Here is a 12495-nt window from a genome sequence, read left to right on the forward strand (position 1 = left end):
CCACAGCAGCCCTGGTCACAGGTGGAGGCAGTGGTTCAGGGCCACCCTGACCTGGCCCCTAAGGTTCCTCCAGCCCAGGCTGCCCTGCTGTCCCTGGGAGGCCTGGGCTCCACCAGACCACAGGTCCAGGGCACCACCCGCAGGAGCCACCAACACAGCTCACAGGAAGAAGAGAAGCCCCAGACCCGCAGGGCCAGGACCTGCCTTGCTACCACTGCTTCCTGCCCCAGACCTCGGCGCCCTCCCCCTTCCACTTACACACAGGCCAGGAAGCTGTTCCCACACAGTTCAACCCCAAACCGGGACCACCTGGCACTCAGGTCACTGCCGTTTCCTTCTCCGTTTGCTCCCAGTGCCTCTGTGCTCCCTCCCTCCTCCCTCCTTCGGGGGAGCACCCTGTGCAGCCCCTCCCTGCAGCCCACACCCTGGGGAGACCCAACCCTGCCCCCAGCCCTTTCTACCCCACTGCTCTTGCCGCCCACACAGACAACCCTGGGGTCCCATCCTTGCAGCCCACACCCTGAGAAGACCGGACGCTGCCCCCAGCCCTTTCTACCCCACTGCTCTTGCCGCCCACACAGACAACCCTGGGGTCCTGTCCCTGTAATCCCCACCCTGGTCTCCACCCAGACCCCTGTCCTCCCTCCAGACACTCCCACTAGGCCAACCCTGCACCTGCAGGCCCTCCCCTGTTCTGCTGCAGAGCCTCAGTTTCTCCCGCCTGTGCCCATCCCTTGCCCCCTCCTGTCCACAACTCAAGCTCTTCCTCTCCTGGGGCCCCTGAGCCATGGCACTGACCCTGCACTCCCCACCCACACACTGCCCATGCCCTCACCTTCCTCCGGCCACTCCGGCCCCGATCCCCTCTCAGGCCTGGCCCTTGTACTTCCAGGACAAAGGCTCACCCAAGTCTTTGCCATGCAGGCCTGGGCCCTTGCCCTCGCTGCCCATTTACAGGGCAGCCTCCTGTGCACAGAAGCAGGGAGCTCAGCCCTTCCACAGGCAGAAGGCACTGAAACAAATCGGCCTCCAGCGCCTTGACGCACGTCCGCCTGTGTCTGTCACCGCCCGCACCTGCAGGGAGGCTCGGCTCTCCCTTCAAAGATGAGGGACCCAGGCAGCAACATCACGGGAGAATGCAGGGCTCCCAGACAATCCCAGCCCTCTCACAGGCCTCTCCTGGGAAGAGACCTGCAGCCACCCAGTCAACGGAGTCTAACACCAAAAAACATCCCTGGAGGTGGATGATACTAACGGAGTCACTGCCAGACCCTGGGCAGGGGAGCAGTGAGCTGGAGCCCAGACTATACGGACAGAGACCAGCCGCCTGACATCCCGAGCCCCTCACTGGTGGCCCCACAACACCCGTGTAAACAGGACAGACCCACATTCCCAGCTGGACCAGGGCGGAGACTGCTGAGCCCCCAGCACCAGTACCAAGAAACACCAGGTAACGGCATCAGCGGGGGCTCCTGCAGAACAGAGGAGGGGAGGTCTCCTCCACCAGCAAGCGCTTGCCTTGACCAGAAACAGGGTCCATGCAACTCCCCCAGGACAAAGGAGGAGCCCCCTGTACAGCGCTGGGCTCAGAGTCCTCTCTAAGACACACGAGTTTCAGACAAAAACCCCCTGGAATGCACAGTCTCAGCAGGAGAGCCGGGCCAGAGCCAGCAAGACGGGACTCGGTGACACCCGCAGAAACAGGAGGATTTTGTGGGGGCTCGTGTCACTGTGAGAATATTGTAGTAGTACTTACTGCTCCTCCCACAGTGACACAGTCCCAGTCCCAAAGCCCTACTGCAAACACTACCCACTTCTGGGGCTGAGGGGCTGGGGGCAGCTTCCGGGAAGTAGGGTCTAGGGGTGGCCATCAATGCCCAAAACACACCAGACTCCCCCCCACATATCACCCCCACCAGCCAGCGAGGAAACAGAAAATGAGAGGCACCTGGGGAAGATGGCACAGGCCCCAAGGAAGGTTTGGTGGGTGTGCAAGAGGGGATGCTGGCAGAGCCTGAGCAGGGCCTTTTGCTGCTTCTGCTTTCCTGTGCAGATAATTCCATAAACTGCAGTTTGGGATCAATGACTGAGAGTGAGCCCAGGAGGACAGTCTGTGGGAAGGGCAGGGGGAAGGAGGAGCAGCCTCTATCCTACGCTGTCATCATTCAAAAGTTTGCCCTGTGCCCACACTGCTGCATCATGGGATGCTTAACAGCTGATGTAGACACAGCTGAAGAGAGAATCAGTGAGGTGGATTTGCAGAACAGATCTGAATAAATTCTCCTGAATGTGGAGCAGCACAGAAGCAAGCACACAGAAAGTGCCTGATGCAACAGCAAAGTTCAGTGGGCACCTTCAGGCATTGCTGCTGGGCACAGACACTCTGAAAAGCACTGGCAGGAACTCCCCGTGACAAAGCAGAACCCTGCAGGCAATGCCAGCCCCAGAGCCCTCCCTGAGAGCCTCATGGCAAAGATGTGCAGAACAACTGATTGTCATAGGCCCAAATTGAGAACAAAGCAAACATTCATCTGAAGGAGAACAGGCAAATGAACAATGGCAGGTTCATGCAATGCAAACCCAGACAGCCACGAGGACAACAGTACAGGCTTATGAGCGACTCTGCAGTTGAGTTCACGACAATGCTGAGTAATTGGAGTAACAACAGAAACTCCAAAAAATACTTTCAATGTGATTTCTTCTAAATAAAATGTACGCCCAGCTAAATGAACTATCTTCTTAAGGGATACATTTTCCAGTTAGAAAACCATAAAGAAAACCAAGAACATAATAATCACATAATCAAAGTAGTGGTTACTTCCACTGGGGAAGGAAGAGGGTATGAACTGAGACATAGGGTTGGCAAGTCTCCTAACAAGAACAGAACAATTACATTACAGTATCTGAAAACAGTAGTTAAATTTCTAAATTGCAAGAGGAAAATGCACACAGCTGTGTTTAGAAAATTCTCACTCCAGCACTGTTCATAATAAAGACATTAACCCAGGCTGGATAAACAAATGATGACGCAGGCAATTGTACGATGACACAGATGTACATTTAGTACATGAGTCATCGATGATGTATCCCCCAAAGAAACGACTTTAAAGAGAAAAGGCCTGATGTCCTGATGTGTGGCAACACTCACCTCCCTGGGCATCCCCGGACAGGCTGCAGGCTCACCGTGTGGCAGGGCAGCCCGGTACCTGCTGGCAGCTCCTGGGGACTGACGTGGAGCAAGCGCAGAACCCGAGGATGTATATCCCCGAGGATGGCACAGTCAGTGAACTCCAGAGATAAGCAACTCAGCCACACTCCCCCGCCAGAGCCCGAGAGGGACGCCCGTGCACAGGGAGGCAGAGCCCAGCTCCTCCACAGCCAGCACCACCTGGGCAGGGGCCGCCGTCTGGCAGGCACAGAGCAGGGGCTGGGAGGAGGGGCAGGGACACCAGGCAGGGTCAGCACCCAGAGAAAACTGCAGAAACCTCACACATCCACCTCAGACTCCCCTGACCTGGACCTCACTTGACATGGGCTTCACCTGACCTGGGCCTCACCTGGCCTGGACCTTGCCTGTACCGAGCTTCACCTGACCTGGGCCTCAACTCACCTGGACCTCTCTGGACCTGTGTTTAACCTGTCCTGGAACTCACCTGGCATGGGCCTCACCAGACTGGAACTCACCTGGCCTCGGGCCTCACCTGCACATGCTCCAGGTCTTGCTGAAACATGAGTAGCACTGAGGCTGCAGAAGCTCATCCAGGGTTGGGGAATGACTCTGGAACTCTTCCACATCTCACCTTTCTGGGTGGAGGCACCTGGTGGCCCTCGGAATATAAAAAGCCCCAGAATGATGCCTGCGTGATTTGTGGGCAATTTATGAACCCAAAAGGACAAGGCCATGGGGTGGGTAGGGACAGTAGGAACAGATGTCAGCCTGAAATGGAGCCTCAGGACACAGGTGGGCACGGACACTGTCCACCACAGCGAGGGGCAGTCCCGGGTGTCCCCGCAGCAGACCTGAGAACGCTGGGCCCACAGCCTCCCCTCAGGGCTCCGCTGCCTCCTCAGGTCAGCCCTGAACATCCCGGGTTTCCTCGGGCCTGGCGGTAGGTTTGGAGTAAGGTCTGTGTCACAGTGGTATTACTATGGTAGTGGTTATTACACCCACAGCATCACAGAGTCCATCAAAAACCCAACCCTGGGAGCCTCCCGCCACAGCCCTCCCCGCGGAGGTCTGCCGCGTGCCATGTTAGGGTTTTGATCAAGGACACAGCACCATGGGTGTGGTGGCCACCACAGCAGTGCAGCCTGTGACCCAAACCCACAGGGCGGCAGGCACAATGGACAGGCCCACGAGTGACCACACTGGGCTCCAGCCCGCCAGCCCCAGAGACCATGAAACAGATGGTCAAGGTCACCCCACAGGTCAGCCAGACCTTGCTCCAAGGGGTCCGCACCGCTGCTGCCCTCCAACATCAGTCCAGATGGGGACAGGGCCGGCCCCACAGCACCATCTCCTGCCGTTCGGCCATCGGTCCCGGAAGCCCCTCCCTCAAGGCTGGGCCACATGTGTAGAGCCTGTGAGCCCCTCATGTCTGAGTAGGGGCACCAGGAGGGTGGGGCTGGCCCTGTGCACTGTCCCTGACCCTGTGGTCCCCGGCCTGCCTGGCCCTGATGCCTGAGCCTCTCCTGGGTCATTTCCAACACAGAAGACATTCCCGGGGACAGCCGGAGCTGGGCGTCACTCATCCTGCCCGGCCATCCTGAGTCCTGCTCGTTTCCTGACCTCACCGGGGAGGCCAACAGAGGACTCACCTCCCACAGTCAGAGACAAAGAACCTTCCAGAAATCCCAATCTCTCTCCCCAGTGGTCACCCTCTTCCAGGACAGTCCTCGGTGGCATCACAGCAGGAACCCACATCTGGATCAGGACGGCCCCAGAGCACAAGATGGCCCATGGGGACAGCCCCACAGCCCAGCCCTTCCCAGCCCCTAAAAGGCGTCCCACCCCCTGCACCTGCCCCAGGGCTCAAACTCCAGGAGGCCTGACTCCTGCACACTCTCCACTGGACGTCACCTCAGCCTCTCCTGGAGGGGACAGGAGCTCGGGAGGTGAGTCAGATCCACCTGCCCTCGATGGCAGACGGAAAAGATTCAGAAAGGTCTGAGATCCCCAGGATGCAGCACCACTGTCAATGAGGGCCCCGGACACCTGGAAGAAGGCCTGGGTGGGAAAGGCCTCTCGCCACACTCAGGGGCTTTTTGTGAAAGGCCTTCTTACTGTGTGACTACGGTAGCAACTACCACAGTGATGAACCCAGTGGCAAAAACCAGCCGGACACCCAGGGTTTACACACACTCCTCGGCTCGGAGCTGTCCAGGACCAGAAGAGCCGGGTCTGAGAGTTTTGCCCAGACCCTCGGCCTCTAGGGACACCCGGGTCATCTCAGCCCGTGGGCTGGTGCCCCGCACACTGTATGCCCCCAAACAGGGGCTTCAGAGGGCTCTGAGGTGACCTCACTGATGACCACAGGTGTCTTGGCCCTTCCCTGCCAGCTGCACCAGACCCTGTCCTGAGAGCTGGCCCGGTTCCAACAGCCAACTCCTGGGGCCTGGAATTGCTATAGACACCAGCCCCCTTTCAGCAGCTCCTGTCAATTGTCTGGATTCCCATCCTGGCTGGAATCAAGAGGACAGCATCCCCCAGGCTCCCAACAGGCAGGACTCCCACACTCCCTCCTCTGAGAGGACACTGTGCTCTGTAGGGTCAGGCCCCAGACAGTCCCCCTCACCTGCCACTACAGACACACCTGCCACTGATGTCCCCACCTGGCAAAGACCACTCATGGAGCCCCCAGCCCCAGGTAGAGCCGTAGAGAGTCTCCGAGGCCCCTAAAATGGAGTTCATGCCCAGTTCTGCCTGGACCCTCAGCCAGGCTGACAGGAGTGGACGCTGGAGCTGGGCCCGCACTGGGCTGCATAGGAGCTCACCGGTGAGGAGACAGGAGAGCACATGCCGGGGGAGCACCCAGCCTCTTGCTGACCGGAGGCCTGTCCCAGAGCCCAGAAGGCTGTAGAGGCCTCTCCAGGGGGACACCGTGCATGTCTGGTACCTGAGCAGCCCCCCCACCTCCCCAGCCCTGGGGGGTCCTGGCACAGCTGTCTGGACCCTCCCCGTTCCCTGGGAAGCTCCTCCTGACAGCCTCACCTCCAGTTCCAGGTGTGGTTATTGTCAGGGGGTGTCAGGCTGTGGGGGATACAGTGGGTACAGTTACCACAGTGGTGCCACCATAACAGCAACCAGGCCAAGTAGATGGGCCCCTGCCGCGCAGCCCCAGGCCTCCAGCTCACCTGCTTCTCCTGGGGCTCTCAAGGCTGCCGCTGTCTGCCCTCTGGCCCTCTGTGGGGAGGCTCCCTCAGTGGGAGGTCTGTGCTCCAGGGCAGGGATGACTGAGATAGAAAGCAAAGGCTGGCGGGGACAGGCAGCTTCCAGCCCTGAGAGGTGCAGGCAGCACTACGGAGCCAGAGCCACGGAGCCCCCAGTGTGGGCACGTGAGGGTGCTGTGCCCCTGGCAGGCCCAGCCCTGATGGGGAAGCCTGCCCGTCCCACAGCCCAGGTCCGCAGGGACAGCGGGCACAGAAGCTGCCAGGCTGTGCTCTATGATCCTCATCCCTCCAGCAGCATCCCCTCCACAGTGGGGAAACTGAGGCTTGGAGCACCACCCAACCCCCTGGAAATGAGGCTGTGAGCCCAGGCAGTGGGCCTGGAGCATTGTGTGTACCCGGCAGTACCTGGGTACAGGGATCAGCCAGAGATGCCAAACCCTGAGTGGCAGAAGGGTCCGACCCCACCCAGGCCACTCAATTAATCCCATCCCCCTACCCTGGAGACCTCTTCGAGAACCACCAGCAGCTCAGCTTCTCAGGGCCTCATCCCTGCAAGGAAGGTCAAGGGCTGGGCCTGCCAGAAACACAGCACCCTCCCAGGCCGCGGCTGAGACAAGGTGGGCAGGCGGCTGTGGACAGGACGCACGGCTGGGGCATCTGTCACTGTACCTTCTGGGTATTGGCTCCCATAACACAGTCCCTGCCCAAATCCCCACTGCCTCCCCTGCTAGGGGTGGCCCTGGTCTCCTCCTGCTGTCCGAGGAGGCTGCTGACCTCCAGGATGGCTCCTGTCCCCAGTTCCAGGCCCAGAGCAGATCCCAGGCAGGCTGTAGGCTGGGAGGCCACCCCCATCCTTGCTGCAGTTCAGTACAGGTGCCCAGGGCAGGAAATGGCATGAACACAGGGATGACCGGGCCATCCCACACCTGAGTCCGCCCCTCTTGCTCTGCACCCCGCACCCCCCAGGCCAGTGCACAACGTCCAACAACCCCACACCACAGTCACTGCCTGGCCCTGCCCTGGGGAGGACCCCTCAGCCCCCACCCTGTCTGGAGGACTGGGGAGGACAGGACAGAGGCCCTCTCCTTACCATTCCCCCAAGTGGCTCCTGCCGGGACCCTCAGTGTGTGGACAGAAAGGACGCCTGCCTGGTTGGCCCCCAGGAACCAGGAACTTCTTTCCAGGGACCCCAGCCCGAGTGCTCCCTAACCCAGGACCCAGCCTGCCCCTCCTCCCCTCTGCTCTCCCCTCATCAACTCATGGGAATCCGGAATCCCCAGGGAGCCATCAGGAAGGGCGGAGGGATGAAGCCTCCTGCACCACTGGGCGGGAGGCTCTGACTTCATGAACCCAGGGAAGTACCAGCCTCCTAGAGGGTATGTCCACCCTGCCGAGGGCTCCCACAGTGGCAGGCTGCGGAGAAAGACCAGGGATGGTGTCGGGAGGGCTCAGGGCTCCACGGGTGCTCCACTGTCCTGGATGAGCCCACCCCACGGCCGGTGACCCACTGACCTGCCCACCTCCTTTCCACCCTAGCCACAGGTCATCCACACCTTCCTAAGTCCCACCTACACCAGAGCCGGCAGAGCCAGTGCAGACAGAGGCTGGGGTGCAGGGGGGCTGCCAGAGCAGCTTCGGGGAGGGAAGGATGGAGGGAGGGGAGGTCAGTGAAGAGGCCCCCCTCCCCTGGGTCCAGGATCCTCCTCTCGGATCCCCAGATCCAGCCCCCTCCAGGCTCTGAGAGGACAAGCAGGATGGGAGATTCTCTGTGGGACCCTCTCACAGTGGAATGCCCCACAGCAGCCCAGGCCAGACCCAAAAGCCCCTCAGTGAGCTCTCCGCTAGAGTCTTGGGACTGGGGGGCAGCCCCTCCCAAACAGGATGAACCCAGCACCCCAAGGAGGTCCTGCCAGGGGGAGCTCAGAGCCATGAAGGAGCAGGATATGGGGCCCCGATACAGGCACAGACCTCAGCTCCATCCAGGACCGCTGGTCCTGCCCTGGGAGGAAGGCCTGTCTCCAGTCCCTGCAGGCAATTAGGCAGCTGGCCTCTGCCTCAGACCCCCCACTCCAGACACCAGACAGAGGGGCAGGCCCCCCAGAACCAGAGTTCAGGGATGCCCCGTCAAGGCCAGACCAGACCAGGGGGTGCTGAGCCCAGTAAGGGAAGGCCCCCAAACAGACCAGGAGGTTTCTGAAGGTGTCTGTGTCACAGTGGGGTATAGCAGCGGCTGGTACCACAGTGACACTCACCAGGGCGGAAACCCCGTCCCAAGTCAGCAGAACCCAGAGAGAGCAGGGACACGTTTAGGATCTGAGGCCGCACCTGACACCCAGGCCAGCAGACATCTCCCCTCTGGGGCACTCTCCACCGTCCTGCATTTCTGCAAGAACAGGGGCAGCCTGACGAGGTCCAGGGCCAGGAGATGGGTCCCCTCTACCCCAAGGAGGAGCCAGGCAGGACCTGAGCACCCTCCCCGTTGAGGCCGACCTGCCCAGAGGGGCCTGGGCCCAGCCCACACACTGGGCAGAATGTGTGCAGGCCCCAGTTCTGTGGGTGCTCCGCTAGCTGGGGTTCCCAGTGCTCACCCCATACTTAAAACGAGTCACAGCCTCTGGAGCCCCCACAGGGGACCCCGCCCACAAGCCCAGCCCCCACCCAGAAGGCCCCAGAGCTCAGGGCGCCTCGTCAGGTTCTGAACAGCCCCAAGTCACGGTGGGTATAACTGGAATGACCCCTGTGCGAAAAGCTGTGTCCAAAACTGTCCCGTGGCCACTGCCAGAGGCCCAGCCAGAGAGGGGAGCAGCCACCCGAGCCCATGTCCTGCCAGCTCCCATGACCCCCAGCACCCAGAGCCCCACGATGTCCCCACTGGATGGGAGGACAAGGGCTGGGGGCTCCGGCAGGTCGGGGCAGGGGCTTGATCCCATCCTTCTGCCCTGGCCCCAGGGCTCCTGGCTGGAGCTGACCTTTCTGCAAGTGTCCTCAGAGAGACGGGGATCAGCGGCGCCTCCCAACATCAACCCCAGGCAGAACAGGCACAAACCCACATCCAGAGCTGACTCCAGGCGCAGAGACGCCCCAATACCCTGGGGGACCCCAACGCTGATGACTCCCCACTTCTGGGGAACTTCTGGGAGGTCGCCAAGCACAGAGCCCCCAGGCTGAGAGGGTCCCAGGAAGACCCTCACACTCACCTTCCTCCCAGCTGGACCCCATGTCTTCCCCAAGATAGGAGTGTCATCCAAGGCAGGTCCTCCGCGGAGCCCCTTTCAGATTCCTCCACGGATCCCACTGGGCCTCAGTCCCAGTTCTGGGAATGCAACCACCACGTGCACACGAGGCAGCCCAGGCCCAGCCACCCTGCAGTGCCCGAGCACATACCCTGGAGCAGAGCAGGGTGCGTCTGGGAAGGACTGGGCTCCCCACCTCACCTGCACCCAGCCACCCACCCCTGCCCAGCCCCTCTGCAGGAGGGTCAGAGCCCCCCATGGGGTACGGACTTAGGGTCTCACTCACGCCTCCTGAGTGAAGGGGCCTCATGCCCAGATCCCCACAGTAGCACTATTCACAGGTGGAGGCAGTGCCCCAGGGCTACCCTGACCTGATCCCTCAGGCTCCTCCAGCCCCGGCTGTCCTGCTGTCCCTGGGAGGCCTGGGCTCCACCAGACCACAGGTCCAGAGCACCTCCCGCAGGTGCCGCCCACACACAGCTCACAGGAAGAAGATAAGCTCCAGACCCCCAGGGCCGGGACCTGGTTACTACCCCGGCTTCCTGCCCCAGACCTCGGCACCCTCCCCCTTTCACTTACACACAGGCCAGGAAGCCGTTCCCACACAGTTCAATCCCAAACCGGGACCGCCTGGCCATCAGGTCACTGCTGTTTCCTTCTCCATTTGCTCCCAGCACCTGTGTGCTCCCTCCCTCCTCCCTCCTTCGGGAGAACTCCCTGTGCAGCTCCTCCCTGTACCCCACATCTCAGGCCCAGTTGTTGTACTTCCAGGACGAAGGCTCACCCAAGTCTTTGCCATGCAGGCCTGGGCCCTTGCCCTCACTGCCCGGTTACAGGGCAGCCCCCTGTGACAGAAGCAGGGAGCTCAGCCCTTCCACAGGCAGAAGGCACTGAAACAAATCGGCCTCCAGCGCCTTGACGCACGTCCGCCTGTGTCTGTCACCGCCCGCACCTGCAGGGAGGCTCGGCTCTCCCTTCAAAGATGAGGGACCCAGGCAGCAACATCACGGGAGAATGCAGGGCTCCCAGACATCCCGGTCCTCTCACAGGCCTCTCCTGGGAAGAGACCTGCAGCCACCACAGAACAGTCATGGAGCTGGATAGTAACTGAGTCAGTGACCGACCTGGAGGGCAGGGGAGCTGTGAGCTGGAGCCCAGACCGCAGGGACAGAGACCAGCCGCTGACGTCCCAAGCCCCTCACTAGTTGCCCCACAACACCTCAAGGAGACAGAATAGACCTACAGTCCCAACTGGAACAGGGCAGACACTGCTGAGTCCCCAGAACCAGCCCTGAGAAACATCAGGCAACAGCATCAGCGGGGGCTCCTGAGAAAGAGAGGAGGGAAGGTCTCCTCCACCAGCAAGCGCTTCCCTTGACCAGAAACAGGGTCCACGCAACTCCCCCAGGACAAAGGAGGAACCCCCTGTACAGCACTGGGCTCAGAGTCCTCTCCAAGGCACCCTGAGTTTCAGACAAAAATCCTCTGGGAGGCACAGTCTCAGCAGGAGAGCCGGGCCAGAGCCAGAAAGAGGGGACTCGGTGACACCCGAAGGGACAGGAGGATTTTGTGGGGGCTCGTGTCACTGTGAGCACACTGTAGTGATAGTGGCTGCTCCTCCCACAGTGACACAGCTCCAGTCCCTAAGCCCTACTGCAAACTCACCCACTTCTGGGGCTGAGGGGCTGGGGGCAGCATCTCGGAAGTAGGGCCTGGGGTGTCCATCAATGTCCAAAATGCACCATACCCCCCCGATACATTACCCCCACCGGTCATCGACAGAGTAAACAGAAAATGAGAGGCAGCTGGGAAGCTTGCACAGGCCCCAAGGAAAGAGCCTTGGTGAGTGTGCAAGAGGGGATGCTGGCAGAGCCTGAGCAGGGCCTTTTGCTGTTTCTGCTTTCCTGTGCAGATAATTGCATAAACTGGAGTTTGGGATCAATGGCTGGGAGTGAACCCAGAAGGACAGTCTGTGGGAAGGGCAGAGGGAAGGAGGAGCAGCCTCTATCCTACACTGTCATCATTCGAAAGTTTGCCCTGTACCCACACTGCTGCATCATGGGATGCTTAACAGCTGGTGTAGACACAGCTAAAGAGAGAATCAGTGGGATGGATTTGCAGCACAGACCTGAATAAATTCTCCTCAATGTGGAGCAGCACAGAAGCAAGCACACAGAAAGTGCCTGATGCAAGGGCAAAGTTCAGTGGGCACCTTCAGGCATTGCTGCTGGGCACAGACACTCTGAAAAGCACTGGCAGGAACTCCCCATGACAAAGCAGAACCCTGCAGGCAATGCCAGCCCCAGAGCCCTCCCTGAGAGCCTCATGGGCAAAGATGTGCAGAAAAATTGACTGTCACAGGCCCAAACTGAGAACGAAGCAAACGTCCATCTGAAGGAAAACAGGCAAATAAACGATGGCAGGTTCATGCAACGCAAACTAGGACAGCGACAATGACAAGAGTAGAGAGTTACGTGTGACTCTGTGGTTGAGTTCATGACAATGCTGAGTAATTGGAGTAACAAAGGAAACTCCAAAAAATACTTTCAATATGTTTTCTTCTAAATAAAATTTACACCCGGCAAAATGAATTACTTTCTTAAGGGATAAACTTTCCACTAGAAAAACTACAAGGAAAATCAAGAAAATGAGGATCACATAAACACAGTTGTGGTTACTTCCACTGGGGAAGGAAGAGGGTATGAACTGAGACGCACAGGGTTGGCAAGTCTCCTAACAAGAACAGAACAAACACATTACAGTACCTTAAAAACACCAGTTAAACTTCTAAATCACAAGAAGAGGAAAATGCACACAGCTGTGTTTAGAAAATTCTCACTCCAGCACTGTTCACAATAGCAAAGACATTAAC

The 12495-nt window shown here is 59.6% G+C and overlaps 1 protein-coding gene across 3 annotated transcripts in view; it reads right to left on the bottom strand.

Moving 5' to 3' along the window:
* LOC105489905 (uncharacterized) overlaps positions 1 to 9805 on the bottom strand; it is a 30694-nt gene extending 20889 nt beyond the window's left edge. For all 3 annotated transcript variants that reach the window (XR_011625234.1, XR_011625232.1, XR_011625233.1), the window contains exon 1: positions 259 to 9805. The gene's annotated coding sequence lies outside the window, so the exon portion shown is untranslated. The remainder of the gene's footprint in view (positions 1 to 258) is intronic.
* Between the last annotated feature and the right edge of the window lie 2690 nt (positions 9806 to 12495).

Source organism: Macaca nemestrina, chromosome 7 (genome assembly GCF_043159975.1).
Source record: "Macaca nemestrina isolate mMacNem1 chromosome 7, mMacNem.hap1, whole genome shotgun sequence".
Taxonomy (NCBI): domain Eukaryota; kingdom Metazoa; phylum Chordata; class Mammalia; order Primates; family Cercopithecidae; genus Macaca; species Macaca nemestrina.